This window comes from Rana temporaria, chromosome 4, assembly GCF_905171775.1.
Source record: "Rana temporaria chromosome 4, aRanTem1.1, whole genome shotgun sequence".
In the NCBI taxonomy this organism is placed as follows: domain Eukaryota; kingdom Metazoa; phylum Chordata; class Amphibia; order Anura; family Ranidae; genus Rana; species Rana temporaria.
Window position 1 is genome coordinate 39,478,112 of NC_053492.1, and position 23,758 is coordinate 39,501,869.

The window sequence follows — 23,758 nt, forward strand, 5'->3', positions numbered from 1 at the left end:
ATTTGTTTGGAATATAGTTTGGATCATAATTATTTTTGGTACGGGCATGAGTATTACAAGCAAATTTGTGGAATTGCCATGGGCGCAAAATATGCACCAAGTGTTGCGAATCTCTACATGGCAGAGTGGGAAGCAGAGGTTTTATATAATAGGAAACCACAGCAGTTACTTTTATACAGGCGTTTTATTGATGATATTTTAATTATATGGGATGGGGATAAGGAGAGTCTTATTGACTTCGGTTTTTATCTTAACTCAAATGACAAGAATATTAAATTAACCTGGGAGCTGAGTGATGAAAAAATCAACTTTCTGGACCTTGAGATTACTAAAGAAGGGACGAAACTAGTAACTCAAACTCATTTTAAAACTGTGGACAGAAATAGTTATCTGCCTCTGGACAGCTGCCACCACAATCCCTGGTTAGAGAATATACCGAAGGGTCAGCTCTTGAGATTGAGGAGAAACTGTACGAAAACCAACGTATTCCTGGAACAGGCTGATTTTATTGGCAAAAGATTTATAGAAAAAGGTTACAAACCAGATTTTATTGAGAAAAAAATCAAAGATGTAGTCACTTTGGATAGAGACACGCTGATCCAGGACTCTGTGAGAAACAGCTCCTTCACTGGAAAAATACCATTAATAATGGATTATAGTGTACAACACAAGCAAATAGAGGCGATCTGTAAAAAATATTGGCATATTGTGAAGGCCGACCGACATTTGGCACAGGTACTTCCTGAAAAACCCCTATTCACATATAGGAGGGCCCCAACGCTGAGAGATATTATTGCTAAAAACGTACTAGATCCACCAGAGAAAAAAAGTTTTTCATTTTTTAATGAGAAAGGGTACTATCCGTGTAAAAAATGCTTTACTTGCAAACGCACCAAAGAGAGCAAAAAGAAGAAAGAGACTTTCAATTCCTGTTTTACAGGGAAACAATATAAAATCAAAGAATTTATCTCCTGTGAGACGGAGGGGGTAGTGTACTTGTTGGAATGTCCATGCAAGATTCAATATGTGGGCAGAACAAAAAGGAAATTGCGGAAAAGACTTCGGGAACACACACAAAACATAATCAATGGGTTCCCCAAGCATAGTCTATCCCGCCACTATGACCAGTGCCACAATAGAGACCCCTCGTCATGATGGTGTGGGGGATAGAGAAATACAAACCGCATTGGAGAGGAGACAATAAAGTGCAGAAAATTAGTCAGGCAGAATCTCGTTGGATACACGAGTTATGCACCCTCACGCCACAGGGGCACAATGTCGAGTTTGATTTGAATTGTTTTATATCCAACTTTTAACTACCTATTTGCCTGATTCTTTTACTAGTGATTTTATAATTATTTTACCAATAATTTTAAATAGGTACTGCTGTGGTTTTAGGGTTACATCACCGTACTTATTTACTGGTCCTGGTTATTTGATTAGCGCAACCATGTATTGGTCTTACAGTATTGGATTTTCCTTTTTATTGCCATTTTATATTGACATTTTTAACATTTATTCCTTATTATATTTCTTATTGTGGCTCTGGAATTTTTTACCATATATTTATTAGCCTTGGCCATTGTTTTATACATATGAGTCACTTTATGGTTAATATTGCCACATAAGGGGTTTTTTACATTGGATTATTCATTTTAATTTTATTTTATTGTGGCTTTATATCTCCCCACCACATATATTTTAGCCTTGATCAGGGTTTTTACACTTATGAATTATTTCATAAATTAGTAGAAGATTGCCTACCTGGGTTCCGCACTGCCTTTTTTCTTATTATGTTCTGTCTCTCTGAATATAATTGGATTAATCTAAATGTTCAGCACGACAATGAGGTGGATGGCTGGGCATTTGAAATATGCACCTTACATTTCCAGCAGGTGGCGACATTTAACAGTCCACCTATATCTTACTTATACTATTCCTTCCTCCTACCACTAGAGGGAGCACTTAACTCAGAGGATCGCTGTGTCTGAATTATGTGTTTTTTTATATATATTCATATTTTATCTAACATCACTGTAGAAACACTATATGTCTAGATTGATCGCAATGATGTAGATGTACTTTTATTTTATGATTGCTATCTAATTGCATAGCTCTTTACTTGTGATGCCGGCGCTATAAAAATCATGTCCACACCAGCTGCCCTCTATCCTATGATTAAGCGACGTAGGGCTGTCGCGATACGCGTGAGGAGGACACAGAGGGCTTGCTGGTGAAGTCACCTGCTTTGCGGCCGCAGAGCGGTGACACTCGATTGTACACACGCTGTTTAACACAGCAATGTTTGTGAGTGTATTTGTTTTTCTTTATTAAACTGATATCCTGTGGTTTTATGCTATGGAGGCATTCCTGTGTTTCTTTTTGAGAGCCTGAATGGGGAGGAGTGTGAGCCGTCTTTGGATCCTGGATTGTATTTATGTGACTGCAGAGCAGCTCCTGTTACAGGCTTGGTAAAAGCCTCAAGAAGGTAAGAGGCTGGTAAAAATAATCCCCACACTGAGGAAAATCGGGCTGGTTTGATTCACAGACATATGAGCACAATGTAACAAGTCTTCATTGAATGAGCACAATGTAACAAGTCTTCACTGAATTAACCACTGATCATCTGAATTGTTGAATGGAGCACAGATGCACTTTGCACTTTGGACTTTATTTTTAATATTTTCATTATCACTTGATTGTGCACTGGATATAGTTTTATTCACTATCACTAATCCTGCAGTGATATTGTACTATCTGTTTTTGGACTATTATTTATGATTTTTTTATTTTTTTATTTTATATTTTATTTTTTATTTTATTATTATATTATTATATCTTTTTCATTGCACAGAAAAACAACAGTTTTATGATTGAACCGTTTAGGTTTTTAGGACACTTGCATTTTTGGACTTCTTTTCAGTTGTTGCTTTTTCCTGCATGTGTTTGCTAATTAGTAATTAACCACTACTTTCCAGGAGAGCTGGAGCTTTCATTCACTGCTATTATTGTTTTAATTATTAGCACTTTGCACTTGTTTTTCATCAAGCACTTTAAGGATTTATGACACATATTTTTTAAAAAAGGATTATTATCCCATGTACACTGTGCGGCCAGTCAGGCACTTTTATCCATTGGATTTCATTATTTATTCACTCGCAGTTCCTTCCACATCTAATTATTTTTTTATTTTTTTTTTTTTTTTTTTTTTTTTTCACGTCAGACTCTGCTCACATATAGCCGAGAGGCTAGCTCACGGTTCGCCCGCCCTTAGCATCTCTCTTGCGGCTTCGCATCATTCGTGGGTTTTGTTTTTTTTTTTTTTTTTTTTTTGACATTACGAATTTAACATTTTTAAGCTGTTAAGTTAATATTTTCCCGCTTGACGAATCTGACTACATTCTTTGATAGCGTATCATAATTAGCTTATATTAATTAATCCCTCTTTTTTTTTTTTTTTTTTTTTTTTTTTTTTTTTCCCCCCCCTTTTTTCTCCCCCCTTTTCCCTCCCCCCCCCCCCCCCCCCGGATCTGTGTGCCATGCAATCCTCTCCGCGATCTCTCAGCTCTCTGTTTCTATCATTCCCTGGACGAACTTCTCTGTGGATTTGAACACTTTCCACTTTTCCCAAACCATCCTGTTTTTGTCCTCTTCTCCTGACTCTCTGCATGCAAGATACTCCATCTCTTCTATATATTCCACCCTTTCTATCCATTCTTTAATTGATGGCCTCTTTGGGTGTAACCAATTTTTAGGGATCAGAGCCTTAGCTGCGTTTAACAACACTGGGACCAGAGTTGTTCCATATTGTTTTTTTGTTTTTTCAGTTCCGTGAAACAAACAGGTCAGCGGGCTACATAGAATCGTTTCTCCTGTTATTTCTACGATGTATTTCAAAATTTCTTTCCAAAATTCCTGCATTCTCGGGCAGTCCCACCATATATGTATCGTTGTTCCTTTTTGTTTACAGTTTCTCCAACATAGCTCTGAATTTCTAGGGTGGATCTTATTCATTCTTGATGGGGTCATGTGCCATCGCACCATACATTTATAGTTTGCTTCTATGGTGGTAATATCCGCAGCATGGTTATAAACTGCACCTATCATTTGTGTTTTATCAATTTTTTTACCAATGTCGCTCTCCCATTTTCCCAAAAAAGGCAATGCTTCCTGGGTCTCAAGTTCTGTTAGTATCCCGTATACCTTTGATATACCGTGTATCAGGGGCTTGTCCATGCTGCATATTTTTTCTATTGGGTATAGTGTCTTATCTTCCCTAATTGGTTGTGGTAGTGTGCTCACGAAATGTTTTAACTGCATATACTCCCATTCACTCATGCTTTGTTCCCCTTCCCCTATTTTTATCTCTTGTCTAAGTTTAATTTTTCCCCGTGTAACAATATCTTTTAATTTTTTCTCCCCTAAGTGTTTTCCAAAACGTGTTCCGTTACCTGGTGGGAAAAAATTTGTGCCTGCTAATGGGATTAATGGGGAGTTATACTCCCATTTTTCCCGTCTCAATATTGTGTCCCATATCCTAAATACGTTCCTTGTTATGTTGTGTGTATTCGTGCTCATTTCCCTCATGTTCGGTGGTATCCATACATTTCTTTTTAATAGTGTCCCACTTAATATTTCTTCCATACGTACCCATTTTTTTTGTGTATGTGCGTTTGTCCATTCTACCAGCCTGGCTAGGTTTACAGCAAAATAATATCTTTTTATGTCGGGGAGCCCCAACCCCCCTCCTTTTTTTTTCATGCTCAACAATGAATAGCTTAGTCTAGCCTTTTTACCTGCCCATATATATTTCAAAATTACTGTTTTGATTACTTTAAAGAAGCTTTGCGGTATTTTTATTGGGAGCATTTGAAGTTTGTATGTTATCTTTGGTAAAATCATCATTTTAAACGCGTTAATCTTGCCTATCCAGGAGATATGTTTTTTTGCTAAGTTTTTCAAGTCTTGGTTAATGTCATTAATTAAAGGGACAAAATTGGCCGAGTATAGTTTTTCCACTTTAGATGTAATTTTTATACCCAAGTACGTTATAGCTTCTTTTTCCCATGTAAATGGAAACTCTTTCTGTAGTTCTTCTGCTTATTTTTTTTCTATCCCCAGATTCAAGATTACCGTTTTTATCAGGTTTATTTTAAAATTTGAAAGTTCTCCATATCTTTTTATTTCCTTTATAACATTAGGGAGGGATACTCTAGGCTTGGTCAGATATAGGAGTATGTCATCCGCATACGCCGCCACCTTGTGTTCTTCATCTCCCACTCTCACCCCTCCTATCCCCGGATTTTCCCGGATTTTTGCTAACAACGGTTCCAAGGCTATTACATATAAGAGAGGTGAGAGCGGGCACCCTTGTCTGGTTCCGTTTTCCATGTTGAACACAGATGACACACTCCCATTGACCTTCACCCTTGCCGTCGGGTGGCTGTACAGGTTTTTTACCCATTTCATGAACCTTGGGCCCAGGCCTATTTTTTGTAAAGTTTCCATCATAAACCCCCAGTCGACTCTGTCAAATGCTTTTTCGGCGTCTAAAGACATGAGTACGACTGGGGGTTTCTTTTTTGGGTCTTGTTGTAACAGTAACAGGGTCCTTATACTATTGTCTCTTCCTTCTCTGCCTGCTACAAAGCCCGCCTGATCTGAGTTTATTAATTGCGGCATTAAACCTTTTATCCTGGTTGCTAATATTTTCGCGTATACTTTCAGATCTGCGTTTAACAGTGCTATTGGACGATAGGAGGAACACAACGTTCCATCTTTTCCCGTTTTATGGATGATAGAAATATTTGCCAAAAGAGATTCTTTTCTTATTTCTTCTTCCTCTCCTATTTTGTTAAAATAGTTACACATCTCTGGGACCAGAAGTTCGCTAAATATTTTATAATATTTGATCGGCAAGCCATCGGGGCCTGGACTTTTCCCGCACGGGGTTTCCCTGAAGGCTCTATGTACCTCTTCTTGAGTTATTGGGGCCTCTAGGGATTTAATGTCGTTTTGAGAAATTTTAGGTAATTTTGTTTCTTCTAAGTATTCCCTGATTTTCCTTTTTCTCATCTTTTCTTGCTCTTGTGTTTCCTTGGTTCTTATCGAATATAATGAACTATAGAAAGTCCGAAAGGATTCCGCTATTTCAGACGTCTTATATTTCATAAGGCCGTCTTGATTCTTTATTTTTTCGATGTAGTTTTTTTTTTTTTTTTCCCTGGATATTTTGGCTAAGTGTTTCCCTGGTTTGTTCCCCCATTTATACCTCTCTTTTCTAACATTTTTGAATATGTCTCTTGTTTCAACCTTCATCAGATCTCTAAGCTGGGTCCTCTTTACAATAATTTCATGATATATTTCATTTTCTCCTCGTTCTTTATGTGTTTGCTCAAGTTCAAATAGCTCAGTTGTTAATTTTTTCATGTTTAGTTTCCTTATCTTTTTTTTCCCTGCTCCTATTGAGATTAATTTCCCTCTGATGTATGCCTTATGGGCCTCCCAAACGGTAGCTACCCTTACTTCAGGTGTGTTGTTAAGGGTGAAATATTGATCCAATTCCGTTCTCACTATGTTGTTTACCTCTATATCCTCTATAAGTTCTTCATTTAGGTTCCATGATCCTTTTCTTTGCTCTATTTCTTTGAATCTAATTTCCGCTATTACAGGAGCGTGATCTGAGATTGTAGATATCCCTATCGAAGTTTTAACTACCTCTTCCAATAACTCATGGTCTACCAATATATAGTCCAGTCTTGAGTATGTTCCGTGCACGGAGGAATAGTAAGTATAGTCTCTTTTATTTGGATATGTAATCCTCCAGGGATCTATTAAATAGAAGCTATGCATTTTTTTTTTCAATATTCTAAAGCTGTTTAATATTTCGCCTCTGAGCTCCGGAATTTACTATCTAGTTGATAGTCCATTGAGAGATTTTAAAGTCTCCTGCTAGTATTACATGTCCTAATTTAAAGTCCATTAAGGCATTCAAAATCCCCCTCAAGATATTTATGTGGTTGGCTGTTTGGGCAGTTAAATATTTGCCAACGTGTATTTTTTCCCTTGGAGTACTCCTTTTAGGAACAAATAACGACCTTCCGGGTCTACTTTCCTATCTTTACTGTAAAGGAGATATTCTTCCCTATTCCTATGGCGAACCCCTTTTGCTCTCTTCTTCTTGGGGAGTCCCCCGTAGTACCAAACTAGGAACTTGCCCGAGAATACAATCTGACATTAGAGTCCAGCGTTATGTGTTGTCTCTTGCAGGAAAACTATTTCAGCGGAATACCTTTCAACTTCTCTTAGTACCATATGCCTTTTTTCGGGGGCAGCTGAGACCTCTTACATTATCTGTTAAAAATGTTATGTTTTGTCAATATTTTTTTTTTTTTTTTCCCCTCTGGTCTTGGGTATTAATATGTCTTTCCTGCTGCATGACACACAGATCTGAGTCCCTTTCCCCCCCTCTCTAATCTTCCCCTCTCCCTTCCCGCCCAGGTCACCTCCCCTCCCTCCCTTCTCCCCTCCCCCCCCCCTCCCTTCCATTTGTACCCTTGCCCCCTTGTTCTTCTATTGGGGCTTTCTCCTCCCCTCCCCCCCCCCCCCCCCCCCCCACTCAATCCCTGACCTTCTGGTCATATTTAGAGCTTTTTTTCAATTTGGCGCTCCTGGCGCTCTTTTGCTCCTCGGGCTGAGGTGGAGTTCTGTTTTTAGCCCGGTCTCCTATCCCCCTATACTGGGGAACTGGATGAAGAAGCACTCTCTGGGTCTCCTCTCTCCCGGGTTCCACTCCGATATTTTTACTATCTTGACCCTCCCCCTCTCCCCCCCACCTACGACCCCCCCACCATTCCCCCCCTCCTCTACCGGTCGACACTAATAATCTTTGGTGTTGGAATGCTTAAACTTTGACAAAATTCTGGTGTTTCCTCCAGAAACCTCAGTCTTGCAGAAACACCATTTTTCCTGCCTATTAGGCACGCTGGGAATCCCCAGTTATACTGAATATCGTGGCTCCTGCAAGACACCTAACAATGGTTTTTTAAGCTTCTCTCTTCGTTTTAACGTCTCTTGTGACAAATCTTGATAAATTTGAATATTATGTTGATCATATTCTAACGGCGGCTTCCCTCTCAGTTTTCTCCATAGCTGGTTTTTCTCTTCCCAGCTTTCAAAACGCACAATAATGTCTCTTGGGTAGTCCTGTACTCTCTCCCTAGGACGTCTTATCCTGTGTGCTCGTTCTATTCTGAGCGGGGAAGTTGTTTCTCTCTCTAATATTGGGTTACAGATTTTTCTTATTATTTCTGGGAGGTCCTCAACCTGTGTCGTTTCCTGGAACTCCGCGTATTCTAATGTTCTTTCTTCTGTCCCTGTTCTCTTGATCTTCTAATTTATACGCCTGTTCTCGTTGGTTTATTTTTAATGCTTTTATTTCATCTTCTAGCTTTTAAGTGAGGTTACATTGTGGTCAACTTTTTTCTCCACTTCTTCCACTCTTTCCAATATATGCCCCATATTTCTCTCCATTTTTTCCATTTGCGTTTTAAGAGATCTTTCTAAAGCAGCGAACATTCCTTCCATTTCTCTTTTAGTTGAGCAAAAGTGTCATATCCTGCGTTTCTCCCTTATTTCTCTGATCTAAATCTGTTTCTTTATCTGTTTCACTATCTTGGTCTGTTCTGCTCTCTAGGAGAGATTCTGCAAGTGTTTCTGAGTCCGCCAAGGTGTAAGCTGGCCCTTTTTTCTTATCTTTTTTCTTTTCTTTTTCTGCTTGGCCTGCTCTGCCAGTCGATGGATTTTCTATGTGCTGGTTATCCCCGTTTATCCCTTGTGTCACAAATTTACACATTGGGCCTGGGCTTTGACTTAAACGGGGTACCTTTGGGATTGCCCCCCCTTTTACTATTTTCCTCTTGTAGTCATCCTTGCGCCTGAATTGTAACTACGTCACCTTTAGAGAGGTTCTGAAAGAGAAACCGTTTACACGATGTGATAGGTGTTGTACTGCACAAGAAAAAGGAAACTTTTTAATGTTTCTTATATCACAGTCTAAGTTGTTATAATGTTTCTTCTCTTTGGCTTCTCTTTGGCTTTGACTTTAGAGCTTTTTGGGCACCCGGCTCATGTACTGGCCTCCCCTCTCCTGCCCGTCTCCGACACCCGTGTATCTCTAGGACCTCCTTCTATGGGTTTTTCCTGGCTCTGTAGTCCGATTATCCCTTCTTCTATCCGACCACAGTGTCAGTCTATCAGATTACAGTGCCACAACGATTTCCGTATGTCTTGTACATCAATTAATCTCCATAAGAAAAAAACAAAGAAAGTATCCAAAAAAGGGAAACCTCCAGAGAAAACTATGAGGTTGCCAAACCTCCATACAGAGACCCAAAAAGACAGTGCTGATCTAATATTCTCTTGTATCACCTTTTTTTTTTTTTCCTTGTTTTAAATCAGTCCCAATCATTTATCAGTCTCCTCGGAGAGGGAGTGTGTCCCATTTATTTAATTCAATTTTCTTAGTGAGAAAAAAAAATAAGGGTTTGTACTCACCACTTCGATGGTTAGAGTGCACTGTGGGATGTACTCACCAGTCCAATAATTGTCTGCATGAGAGGAGCTTACCCACTGCTGTAATATGTTCCAGGGTTTTCCCCACCTACTATTGTAGCTTGTGAAGTGATAAAAGATGCCTGGCGCAGACTGGATCCTCTTGGGGTTAATCTAGGCTGGTACCCCTTTGCTGGACTTCAGGGCCACAGAGCCAGATAGCCACCCAGCACTCCGTGACTCCCCCCCCCCCGAGCCCCCCTCCCAGAGCCGCGCGACACGCCTGCACGGCGCATCCGCTCGCACGCTCCAGGGACCCGGGCAGACCAGGGAGAAGCTACACCGAGGAGCAGGCACCGCTGCCTGTCAGCCCGGAAAATCAGGGGAGACAAGGCAGATGCAGCGCCGCGACAGGCTAGTCAGCCGGGAGAGAGTCGAGGGAGACGGGAGGAAGGAAGCCGCCACGTGATCGCCCACGTGACAGATGCACAGAACGGAGGAGACCCGTACAGGTCCGCTCCAGCCAGCGGGAAGCTAAGTTCCGAGGAGGGAAGGTAGGTAGAGGGGGGGGGGACCGGCGCCCTAGTGGAGGGAGCGGAGGAGGTGCGGGGGGTCCGGTTCTTGATCATTTCAGCGTGATCTCGGAGCGTGGCTGGGGAGCAGGCATCCCGTCTAGCTACTCCTCCACACTGACTGCGCCATCTCTAGACTCCTCCCTCCTCCTGTGTTCGTCCACATCTAATTATTGATGTTGGATGGTATTCTTTGGACATAGACCCTCGAGTGTTACACATTTTTACCCCAGTAGAGGACGGACTCACTCTCATACTTTAGGAATCATTGTTTAGAATATTTTATTGTTTTAAATTATTGTCGGTTTTTAGTATTTGCAAGCGCCACTACATTCCCCCTGTCTATCATATGCTGTCAGTGCGTGAGCACTATTAGTTGTGGCTGCTGCTTGATTGTAACTTTTAATTTATTTGTACCACTATATAATATTTTTCCCGGGTTAGGCTGGTTTGCGCATTAGTTCCCCCTTGTTTTAAATTGATGGGCAAGTGGCGACAATGGCATGGCACAGTGGCGACAATTGATGGCACAGTGCTGCGTTTGGCATGGCACAGTGGCGACAATGGCATGGCACAGTGGCGACAATTGATGGCATGGCACAGTGGCGACAAATGATGGGCCACAGTGGCAAAAATTGATGGCACAGTAGCTGGTTTGATGGCAAGCACAGCGGTGACAATTGATGGGCCACAGTGGCTGCGTTTGATGGCATGGCATGGCACAGTGACTGCGTTTGTTGGCATGGACAGTGACGAAAATATTATGGCACAGTTGGTGACAATTTTATGGCACAGTGGCTGCGTTTGATGGGAACAGTGGTGGCAATTGATGGACACAGTGGCGGCAATTGATGGGCACAGTGAGGCTGCAATTGATGGTTTTTTTTTCATTTGTTTGCACCCCCCCACAAATTTTGAGCACCAGCCGCCACTGGAGCTAGGTATTTGTATACTGCAAGATTAAGTGCTGTCTTCTCCATAAAAGAGAAAAGGGGATTCAGAAGTGCTGTCTTTTTGGTCTATTAAATTATTTTATATCACTTGACCTTCGTTTTTAGATTGTAAGCTCTAAGGCCCCGTACCACACGAGAGGATATCCGCTGGAAACGGTCCGCCGGACCGTTTCCAGCGGATAAATCCTCTGGCGGATTTGGATCCTGATGGCTGTACACACCATCAGATTCGAATCCGCGAGGAATACATCTGCAGTGAGGTGTCGCGCCGCCGCCGTGACGATGACGCGGCGACGCTGGAAGGTAAATACTTCCACGCATGCGTCGAATCATTACGACGCATGCGAGGGAGGGGAGCGGATGGACTGATCCGGTGAGTCTGTACAGACGACCGGATCAGTCCGCTGGACTGGATTCCAGCGGATAGATTTTGTAGCATGCTACAAAAATTTTATCCGCTGGGAATCCGTCGGCTGATTTTTATCCGCCGGGAAATGTCCGCTCGGACGTACAGGCGACCGGATCTATCTGCTGGAACTGATCCGCGGATCAATCCCAGCGGATAGAATCCGGTCGTCTGTACAAGGCCTAATGAGTAGGGCCCTCTGATTCCTCCTGTGTTGAATTGTATTGTAACTTTCTTACCTGTCTTCATTTTGCTGTGCAAACTGATGGTGCCCTATAAATCCTGTGTACAAATAGCAATAATAACTGAACTGGCAAAACAGGACAAAAGAGTAGTAGCGGAAGAGATTGATGCCATCTGTCTTTAACCACATCATTACTGGACAGTTTCGCCCCTCTTCCTTCCCAGACCAATTTTCAGCTTTCAGCGCTCTCGCAATTTCAAAGATAATTGCGCTGTCATGCCTACACAGTACCCCAAATTAAATTGTTATAATTTTGTTCACACAAATAGAGCTTTATTTTGGTGGTATTTATTCATGACTCCGTTTTTATTTTTTTTGCGATATAAGCAAAAAAATTGCGGAAATTTGGAAAAAAATATATTTTTCTTCTTTCTATTTGAAAAGAAATCCAATGAAAATCTAATTTTGTTATAAATTTAAGGCAACATGTATTCTGCTACATGTTTTTGGTAAAAAAAAATCCTGTTACTTGTATAATAATTGGTTTGTGTGATCACGGACTGATGTACACAGATGATCATGTACATATGTGCGCAGGTGATCACGGACATATGTGTGCAGAAGATCATTGGGACATGTGATTTTACTGTTACATATGTGGGGGACATCTGTTTTGGGAACATATGTGTTTACACTGTGGGGACACTAGACTGGTGATCAGTGAGTACAAAGCTATATAAAACAGCTCATACTCACTGATCACCAGTCGTCTGCAGTGATCTGCTCTCCTCACCGACAACTTCTGTGTGAGGAGAGGAGAGCCGATCACCTAGCAACCGGCTCTCTATTTACATCACATGATGGCTGTGATTGGACGCGGCCATCATGTGATCAGGAGGGTCAATCACAGAGCCCTCCTGCTGATCGGAGATGCGCCGTGTCCGGGTGACATGAGCGCATCGGGATCGTGCCGCTGCGTGGGCATGCGCAAACGTGATCCCCCTCCATCTGAGGGATGTTCCTGAACGTCCACTCAGAAGGAGAGAGTTCCCACCTGGTCGAATATGTACAGTGACCGGGTGGGAAGTAGTTAATGTTTGGACTGTACTTGGCAGTAAGATTGGTTGTTTGTTTGTTTCTTGGACCATTGATAAGAACCCGCTAAATGATAAGTCAGATGTGTTGTACGGAGTTTAATTAATTCTCAGAACACCTGTAGGGGGTCAGTGAGCTGTATTATGGCAATCTGTACTCTCTATGCAACTTTCAGAAAGAAGATAGCCATGTCGCTCTATAATTTGACTGGGTACAGAACAGTGCCTGAGCAATACTGTAATGCCGCGTACACACGATCAGTTTTCTCGTCGGGAAAACTGTCATGTTTTCTCTTGGACAAGAAAACCGGCCGTGTGTAGGCTCTCCAGCAGTTTTCCAGACGAGAAAACCACAGAGAATCACGACGAGAAAATTTAGAACATGTTTTAATTTTTCTCGTTGCGAATCGCAGCGTTTTTTTCCTCTGCAGTTTTCCCATAGGGAAATACTGCGGTGGAGCATACACACGGCTGGTTTTCTCGACCGGCCGTGTACATGAGGAAAAGGCACCAAGCCGGTCCTCGGTTTTCCCGTCGGGTTTCTCGGCAGTGTTTTCACCGCCGAGAAACCCGATAGTGTGTACGCGGCATAAGGCTTTTGTGTTATCCAGTCTACAACTGAAGTGTTGATCCCCAACCCTCTGCTCCATCACCCCCTTTTTGCAGCAGGTACTAGAGATCAGGGAAGAGGCTCTAGCAGTTGTAGTTAATTTGGAATGGGTGTGGGGCATTGAATCCAAAATGACAGGCTAAGAGGGCCTTCAAGGAACCAATGAGTGAGTGAGTGAGTGAGTGAGTGAGTGAGTGAGTGAGAAACTTGTAAAGCTCAACGCATGCAAACTGAATCGCCTCTGGGCGCTGTATCCATTTCATGGGTAGGGAACCCCTTGACCTCAGAAGAGATGGGTTTTAATTAGGGCTGTGCAAATTAACTTTTAATTAATCGAATAATCTTTAATTTTTTGATCGATCAAAATCTTTTTGATCAGTTAAATTTCTTTTGATTGGTACTCACCTCCCCGCCGGCTTCTGGGCCTTCAGGGAGTTCCGTCGGAGATCCAGTAACGTCAAGGACACCGGCGGGGCTTGCCGTGTCCATCTGAAGGGCTCCTTTGCTATGCCTTGATATATCTGCATGCCAGCGGGACCTTCCTATCTGCCACACGCAAGGGCTGTTACACTTCCATCTATCACTTCCCTCTATCAACCTGGGATTCTACAACCATCCACTGAGAGTTGTGATAGTTCCGTTCATGGGACATCTACATGCCGACGGACTGATGTTAACCTCTCCTCATCTGGATTCAGCAGTGGTATCGTTGTACACATTTTTTTATACCAATATCATACTTAGCTACATGTTTTTATGACTGCTTTTGGTACCGTTTATTATTACTCGCACCATTTTTACAGTTTATGTAGCTACATCGATTTTATCTCTAGTGCAATATTTATTTTGTTTCCTACTTGAAGACTATAAAAGTTTTAATGCTATTCCCATCGAGCGCTGCCTTTGTGTGTTTTGTGTATCCTGCTATCCATTTTCCCAGTGGTTGGTAGCTGTGCTGGGAATCAGCCTGCAAGGAGATCAGTTAAAAGTAGTTGGATCTGTATGTGCATTATAATTAATCGAAATTGGTCGATTAATCGATTAAAAAAAAAAAAAACGATTAATCGAACAGAAACATTTTGATCAGTAACAGCCCTAGTTTTAATCTTTCTCCTGAAGGCCAAGTGGTCTGACTCCAGTCGGATAGTGGTTGGTAGTGCATTCCACAGGCGAGGTCCCTGGACTGCAAATCTTCGATCTCCTTTGGACTTGTATCTTGCTTTGGGTATCTGGAGGAGGTTTTGATTAGTGGATCGCAGAATGCGATTGGGGTTATGGGCTTTTATTTTTTCGCATAGATATTGGGGGGCGTTGCCTTGAATACACTTATGTATTAGACAGAGTGCCTTGAAAGTGATTCTGTCTTTTACTGGCAACCAATGAAGGGATCTCAGTGAAGGTGAGATTGATTCCCATGGTTTTTTCCCAGTCACTAGTCGAGCGGCCGTATTTTGAACGACTTGCAGATGGGTGATTTGGTATTTGGGGAGTCCTAGATAGATCAAGCCCATTTGAAGTGGTTCTCCTGTTAAGACAGAAGATGGTATTCAGTGGGATAGCGGAGTATGGACAGTTCAGGGTTTACCTGCCCACCAACTTCTACATGGGGTGTGTCCCAAGCATCTTTGTATAGCATAGTACTTATACTGAACATTTGGTGACTGATCTATTGTGCCATTTACTGTATAATGGCCATAGTATTCCCTGTTCAACACCACTGATCTGGATTAAAATATATCTGGTTTGCGTGCAAACTCTTGTATTGTCAGTTGCTTCCACCACACTCAATATATTTAAATTTTTATTAATACCTCTTAACAAAACCAAGTTTGCTATTTATTTTCACTAGTCTTTTAAAAAAGTTTCATAAGTTTTACAAAACAGCAGAATAAGTGCTTAATTACCTTCATAAAGACACAGTGACGTTTTCGGAAGAGGATCAAATGTAAGTTTCCAATGAATGGTAGAGGCTTTGGCCCTGGAGGGTAGTTGTCATCATATTGTGGTTTTTGGTCATAATAGATTTTGACTAAAAGCAGGATGAGTATGATGGACAGAATAATTGTCACAAGATCCATGGCAGATGTGTCTTCAATTCTAGAGGAAATCGGGAAACAACAGAGAGAGTTAACATGAAGCATTGCACCTTGGAATTGACAACAACTGTTTACTTGTTTGCCTTTTCAAGCTCACTCAACAAAAAATTAGGTTAAAGCGACAAAATCTTTGAAGCTCCCATGTTTATAAGGCTATTTGTGTCCCATTAACCACTTGAGCTCCAGAAGGTTTTACCCCTTCCATTTTTTGCTATTCAGCACTGCGCTACTGGAACTGGAAAGTGCGCGGTCATCAGTGTTTATTTTGGCAGCAAATTTCGATTTAGTTTTAGTCTTATGCCGCGTACACACAATCTTTTTTTCGGGTTCTAAAAAATTACGTTTTTCAGGCTCTAGAAAAAAATATGTTTTTTTCAACTTGATCATTAAACGGCCTTGCCTACACAGGATCGTGGAAAAAAAATGCTCTAGCAAAGCGCGGTGACGTACAACACGTACAACGGCACTATAAAGGGGAAGTTCCATGCGGATGGCGCCACCCTTGAGGCTGATTTTGCTGATTTTGTGTTAGTGAGCCTAGGTTCACACTGCTGCGAATTCAAAATCGCGGTAAAATGCGATTTCCCTGCGATTTTGCCGCGATTTCGGCCGCAATTTAATGTAAATCGCGGCCCGAAATCGCAAAAAGTAGTACAGGAACTACTTTTTGAAATCGCAGATGCGGCGTCGCACTGATTAGGACAGTGCCATTGCCGACAATTGCCGCCGATTTGAGATGCGATTTGACATGTCAAATCGCATCTCAAATCGTACCCAGTGTGAACCAGGGCTAAAAGACAATTCGCGCTTTTCTGTCTGTTACAGCGTGATGAATGTGCTATCTCCATTACGAACGGTAGTTTTACCAGAACGAGCGCTCCCCTCTCATAACTTGCTTCTGAGAATGCGCAGATTTTTCACGTCGTTAAAGCCCACACACGACCATTTTTTACAACCTTAAAAACAACAACGTTAAAAACGTTGTGAAAAAAAATAGAGCATGTTCAAAAAAAATTTGCCCGTTTTTCAGAACCTGAAAAATGCTCTGAAGCCCACACACCATCGTTTTTAATGACATTAAAAAAAACGTAATTTTTTAGAACCCGAAAAATGATCGTGTGTAGTCTTAGGACTAAAATGGCATTTTAGTTTTAGTCCCATTTTAGTCTTCTGCAATTTTTAGTTTTAGTCTTTTTTAGTCTACTAAATCTCCAGGACATTTTAGTCGACTAAAATGTTTTACTCATTTTAGTCATCTAAAATCTAATGGATGTAGTTAAATTGTAATGCATTATTTGAGCATCTGTCTACAATTTCCAAACTCATTGGTGTAGATTCGCGTACCTTTTACGGCGGCGTATCTCCAGATACGCCGCCGTAATTTGAAATCCGCGCCCGCGTATCGTTATGCCGATTCTCAAAGGCAGATACGCTTAAAAAATAGGCTTCCTCCACCGACGTAACTTGATTGCGGCGGCGTAGAATTGTGTGCAATATTACGTTGGCCGCTAGGGGCGCTTCCGTTGTTGTCGGCGTAGAATATGCTAATTACCTAGATACGCCGATTCACAAACGTACATACGCCCGTCGCAATGTATTTACGTCGTTTACGTTAGGCTTTTTCGGCTTAAGGTTGTTCCTGCTATTAGGAGGCGCAGCCAATGTTAAGTATGGATGTCGTTCCCGCTTCGAAATTTGAATTTTTTACGTCGTTTGCGTAAGTAGTTCGCGAATAGGGCTGGACGTAATTTACGTTCACGTCAAAACCAATACGTCGTTGCGCCGTACTTGGAAGCAATGCACACTGGGATATGTACACGGACGGCGCATGCGCATACGCCAGCCCCATTTACACTACGTCGCCCCGACTTACGGAGCAAGTGCTTTGTGAATACAGCACTTGCTCCTGTAAGTTACGGCGGCGTAGCGTAAATACGATACGCTGCGCCGCCGTATCATTGCGCGCCCCTACGTGAAATACCCCATTATATACTGCTGGAGTGAAAAATGTAATATGTTATTTATAGTACTGAGATATGAACATGCACTACAGTTCGAATGTTTTTTTTGTCGTTTTTTGAAGACATAAAACTAAGTTTTGCCCACACACGATCATTTTAAATGACGTTTTTTAAAAAGTCGTTTTTTTTCATCACAAAAAACGACCGTGTGTACGCGGCATTATACAATGTATCTATATAATAAATACCAGGTTTCCTTGGGGTTCTGCTACTTTCTAAAATGCTTGCTATGTTATTTACAGTTACAGACAGACATTCCAGGACAGGGTGGTATTAACAAAGAGCACAACACCTTTTATTTACTAAAAACACCCTCCCATTATTTTTTTTGCAGTTGTAAGACATCTGTTCCCAGATCCAGCTTTGATTTCCCTTATAAAACTCATGTCCTGTGTAGCCTTCAACACTACAGGCTTTTCCTGCATAACCGGTTTTTCCAGCCATCTCCTCCCTTATCCCCATTACAAATTTACAATACTAAGTAACTTAAGATGGAACAAAAAAAAAAAAACACTTCTACTAACAAAACTTTACCCAAATATCAGAACTCTCCATAGCTGAATAGAGCCATCTTCTAGGTCAACGTTTCTCAATCAGGGTTTGGTGAAATCCTAGGGTTCCTCAAGAGAATTCTAGGAGTTCCTTGAGCAGTGAGCAACTTCTACCTCTCAGGATAGTAACCATTGACACCAATGCTATTTTTAGCCATCTATGGGGGGGGGGGGTTATTCCCAGTGACCACAAATGGAAGGAGCATTAGCCCCAGAGACCTTCACAATATTGTGCTGTGGGGCTGTAGACCTTAGCAAGAGATCCCTGAGGTTGGAAAGTTATTTCAAGGGTTCCTCCCTGGTTTAGAGAGGCTGTTCTAGACAACGAAAGTCATAGTACATATGCATTGGACAGTATTAGATATCTATGAGGGGTCTTCAAAAAGTTTCCGCACTTTTTTATATTTTTGTTGGAAGCTGTGAGGGCAGAAGGAGTTTTGCTCATGACATTAAAAAGTTGGTACAATGCTGAGAAAAATGCATCGTAAAGGAAAGTGACTATATAGAAAAGTGATATCTTTTGTTTGTGAAATTCCTAATAAAAAAAGTTAAAAAAAGTACAAAAACTTTGTACAAGTTAAATAGAAAAGACATACATACGTAAATAAAAGCAACAATTATAGATGTTCTAACCTTCACAAGCAGTGGTCTGGAAACTGGTTGGTCTTCTCTTAGTAGTTCCTCTCTGTTATCCTGCTTAGTATACCTGGGTGAAGCTGTATATTAACAGAATCTGTTGATATTCGACTCCCCAAAGCCACAGGCTACACAACCTTTCCTCCCCCGTTACAATAAACACTCACCATACAATGTCTAACAGCGGGGGTGTCCAGCCTTTTGACCTTCCTGGGCCACTTGAATGGAAGAGGAATTGTCTTGGGCCACACGTAAAATTCATCAACATTAATGATAACTGATGAGCAGAAAATCGGGCAGATCACTGATATAGATAATGTACATATCCAAGTAATAATTTTTATTTTTTTTTGTAATATTTTTTTATTATAAAAGTCTAAAAAGTGCAACATAAAAGAAACGCAATATTGGACACGGTTTTGAATAAATTAATGCATCAATATCTGGTTGGATGGACGTAGTAGCAATTCTCAATGAATTCTCCAGGTGATCATCACATATTTTGGTTCTAATTTTGCCCTTCATGTGCTTCATCCTTAAAGTGGTACTAAAAGGTTCAGTTTTTTTTTTTTTCAAATAACAAACATATCATACTTACCTCCACTGCGCAGTTTATTTTGCACAGAGTGGTCCGAACATCCTCTTGCCCTGAACATGCATAGGATGCATTAAGGTGAAAAAACACGAAACCTTTACAACCACTTTTAAAAATATAGGTGCTTTTGAAAACTGATGACCTGAAAAAGGTGTGATTGTTAAAAAGGGGGGGGGGGGTTTCCTTGGAAAGATAAAACGTATAAAACTCCAGTAAAGACACTAAATGTTTTCTTTGACCAAAGTGTAATCACATTTTAACAAAAAAATCCCCCCTAAAAAATATCAACATTTTTAAGGAAGATTACCATTTTGCGTTGGGTCGCTGTGTTTGATCGGTTGGTTCTCAGTATTCAAGCCGGGGACAGATGAAGCATCAGACCAATGCTGCATCAACCTAGGTAAGTATGATTCTGCAATAAAAAAAATCCCATATTTCTCTTTTAATAATTATATGTATCTATCTAAGAAGAGCAGGGTGGAATGCTGTCCCAAGAAATCTAAGGCTGCGTACACACGGTCGAACATGTCTGCTGAAACTGGTCCGCAGACCAGTTTCCGCGGACATGTCCGACCGTGTGTACGGCCTAGTGGACAGGTTTCCAGCAGACAAAAGTTTCTTAGCAAGCTAAGAAACGTGTCCGCTGGAAACATGTCCTTCGGACATGTCCGATGGTTAGTACACCTAATCGGACATGTCCGCTGGTTATGACGTGTAACCAGTGTCCCGAAATCCCGCGCATGCCTCAAATTGATTCGACGCATGCCTGGAAGCATTGCACTTCCGTGTTTGAGAATGTCGGTGTCTTCTACGCCACTGCGTTCTCTGTCCGCGGGGATTTTTTTGGTCTGATGGTGTGTACACACATCAGACCAAAAGCTCCCAGGAGACATGTCCGATGAAAACGGTCCGCGGACCGTTTTCATCGGGCATGTCTCCTCGTGTGTACGGGGCCTAAGAGGACGAAACCCAAATCCATTTGGAAAGTTCTTATCGTTGTATACTCAAGTGGATCCAGTAATAAAATACATTTCTGGACTGGAAGGTTGGGGGGAAATGAGGGTCGCCCAGGAAAGGAACAGGGGAAGGAAGTCAGGGAAAGACCACTGGTAAATATGGCTTTAGCAGGTCCATACGAGTAAACAGTGGGTAACAACTAAATGAAGTCATTTAAATTTGGAAGGGCGTAAGAAGTTTGATCACAACAGATCTTGGAGATAGTAAGGGATAATAGAAGCACGTTCAAAATTAAGCCAGGGAACTGGGTTAGAGGATATGTGCCATTGGGTTAATCTGGAAGCCAAGTAGTAGTTCCACAAATTAGGTACCCCCAGAACCCCGGTAGTTTTGAGCCTATATAAAGCCTAGTACACACAGGCCAAATGTCAGACCACATCGACTGGCTCATTAAATACTGGCCAACATTTGGCCCGTGTGTATGTCAACTGATCCGTCAGAAATTTGGCTGGCTTCTGTTGAACGAGCATGCTGGAAAACCAGCAGCCAACCGGCTCCCGATCAGCATTGTCAGAACGCAAGAGAACAGCAGGGGAGATTGATATACTAACATTGGATTGTTAGTACAGCAGCTCTGACCAGAGCTGTCAGTTTTTTTGTCGGGCCGGCTAGCATACACACAGACTAAATGTTTTGTTTTTTTTAACCGCCCGATGTTGCTCGACATTTGGCCCTTAGAACTTTTTTTATTCGCTGGCTCCTGGACTGCAATGAGCAGCCCTTTTCACATGTAAATGAGATTGTGAATGCAGGTCTGATAAGAATCTAAAGCAGACACAGGGCCAGATTCTCATACATTAACGTTGCTCCTGGGCAGCGTAATGTATGTGCTGTACGCTACACCGCCGCAGGTTTACAGGTTTACATCCTGATTCTCAGAACACTTACCTGTAAACTTGCGGCGGTGTATCGTTAATTCGCTCGGCACAAGCCCGCCCAATTCAAATGGGGCGGGCACCATTTAAATTAGGCGCGCTCCCACGCCGAGCGTACTGCGCATGCTCCGTCGGGTAAATTACCCAACGTGCATTGCGCTAAATGACGTCGCCCCGACGTCATTTGCTTAGAGGTTTACGTAAATGGCGTCCAGCGCCATTCACGGACGTCTTACGCAAACGACGTATTTTTTTTAAACTTCGACGCGGGGAACGACGGCCATAGTTAACATTGGTTGCCCCTGCTAATAGCAGGGGCAACCTTACGCGTCGCGTACGCTACGGAAACAACGTAAATTCTCAGCGTCGGAGGCGCGTAGGTTCGGGAATCTCGCGTACTTACCTCATTTGCATAGACGACGGGGAAAACGACGATGCGACACCTAGCGGCGGGAAAAAAAATTACTTTTAAGATCTGACAGCGTAACAGCCTTACGCATGTCAGATCTAATGGGTATCTATGCGCAACTGATTCTAAGAATCAGTCGCATAGATACCTGGGGCCAGATGAGGAGTTACGACGGCGCTAATGGTGTTGCGCCGTCGTAACGCCTTTGAGAATCTGGCCCACAGAGTTTAGATATAAAACTGGACTTCAGTCTGGGGTTATCAAACGAAAACACTTTATTCTATGCATAAGACCACAAAGTAGATTACAGAGCACACATAAAAAAATTACATTGAATCCTCCAAGGATATTTAAAGTGGTTGTAAACCCTTATGCCGCGTACACACGACTGTTTTTAATGGTCTAGAAAAAACAACGTTTTTTTCAACCCGATTATTGTTAAGCTGGCCTTGCCTACACACGATCGTGAAAAAAAAATGCTCGAGTACGTGTTGTACGCGGTGACGTACAACACGTACAACGGCACTATAAAGGGGAAGTACCATTCGGATGGCGCCACCCTTGGGGCTGCTTTTGCTGATTTTGTGTTAGTAAAACTTTGGTGAGAGACGATTCGCGCTTTTCAGTCTGTTACAGCGTGATGGATGTGCTATCTCCATTACGAATGCTAGTTTTACCAGAACGAGCGCTCCCATCTCATAACTTGCTTCTGAGCATGCACGTTTTTTTCATGTCGTTAAAGCCCACACACGACCATTTTTTACAACATTAAAAACTACGTGAAAATTTAGAGCATGTTCTAAATTTTTAAAGCGGGGTTCCAACCACAATTAGCATTGTTAAATGTATGTCCTTTCATTATGCGTTTTTATAATATAAATCCGGTCACTTACTATTTTACAATCCGCCGCCGCTCCACATAGTTATTCAAAAAAGATAGTTTATAAATCTATGTCCACACCGTTGTCATTTTGCTTGTGGGCATTGTGAAGCCCACAAGCACTTAGGGCCAAATTCTCAAAAGAGATACGCAGACTTAACTCCATTTTTCTAATTTTACACGGCGCGTATATTTGCGCGCGATCGTCAAAATGACTTAAGCAAAGATTTCCGTATTTTCAGCCGTACTTAAAGTAGTTACACCTGCGCATTCCCGGGCGCAAATTACGCTAGGCTCGCCGCTGTTTTTGATAGGCAAAGATGCAAATGAGGGAGTTAGGGCGATTCTCAGAATTAAGTGTGTGTGCCGTATTTTCCGCCCTGTGCGCACCTGTTAGTTTTTCTGACTAAATTTCCACATTATAAAACCAGCCCTAATTTTACACATGCTGTGGAAGGGTTTGCAGAAGGGAGTTACAGCTCTAGTTGTGAAGTTTGTTGTTGAAAAATGCCAGGACCAGCAATGATTTTGACGGCACTTGCTGCCTTACAGGCACAAAGGAGGAGGAGGGCACAGAGGAGGAGGATGAGGGCACAGGCGCGTGTTTATCGGCCACGCCGTGATATTTGGCAAATGCCAGTTTATGAGGTCATTGGCAACTACCGATTTGATAGGGAGGCCATCCTGGAGATTACCCAACTCCTTCATGAGGATCTAATCGCCCCAACCCTACGTTCCCATGCCCTGACACCTCTGGAAAAAGTTATGGCAACACTGCATTTTCTAGCGAGTGGCTCCTTCCAGCGAGCATCTGGAGGTGTGGCTGGGATGGTGCAGTCAACCATGAGTAAATGCCTACATCAGGTGGTCCCTGCCATACTGCGGCGCATGAGCCATCAGTTTGTCATGCCCACCCAGGAGGACCAGCGTGTGCAAGCAATGACAGACTTTTATAATATTGCTGGCTTTCCTAAGATCATCGGGGCGATTGACTGCACCCATGTGGCACTCCAGCCCCCCCATGATACTGAACACCTGTTCAGAAACAGGAAAGGCTGGCATTCAATCAATGTCCAGATGATTGTCGATGCACATGGCCTCATCTGGCACGTTTGTGCCAAGTTTCCCGGCTCGTGCCATGATAGTTTCATACTAAGGCAGACCAAGATCTACAGAGACTTGGAGATGAACGTGTATGGAGACAGCTGGCTGATTGGTGAGTGACATTGGTGTCAGGTATGCCCCCCCCATGATGGAGACATCACAAGGGGCACATGCATGACTAATATTCTCCTGTCTTTTCCCTT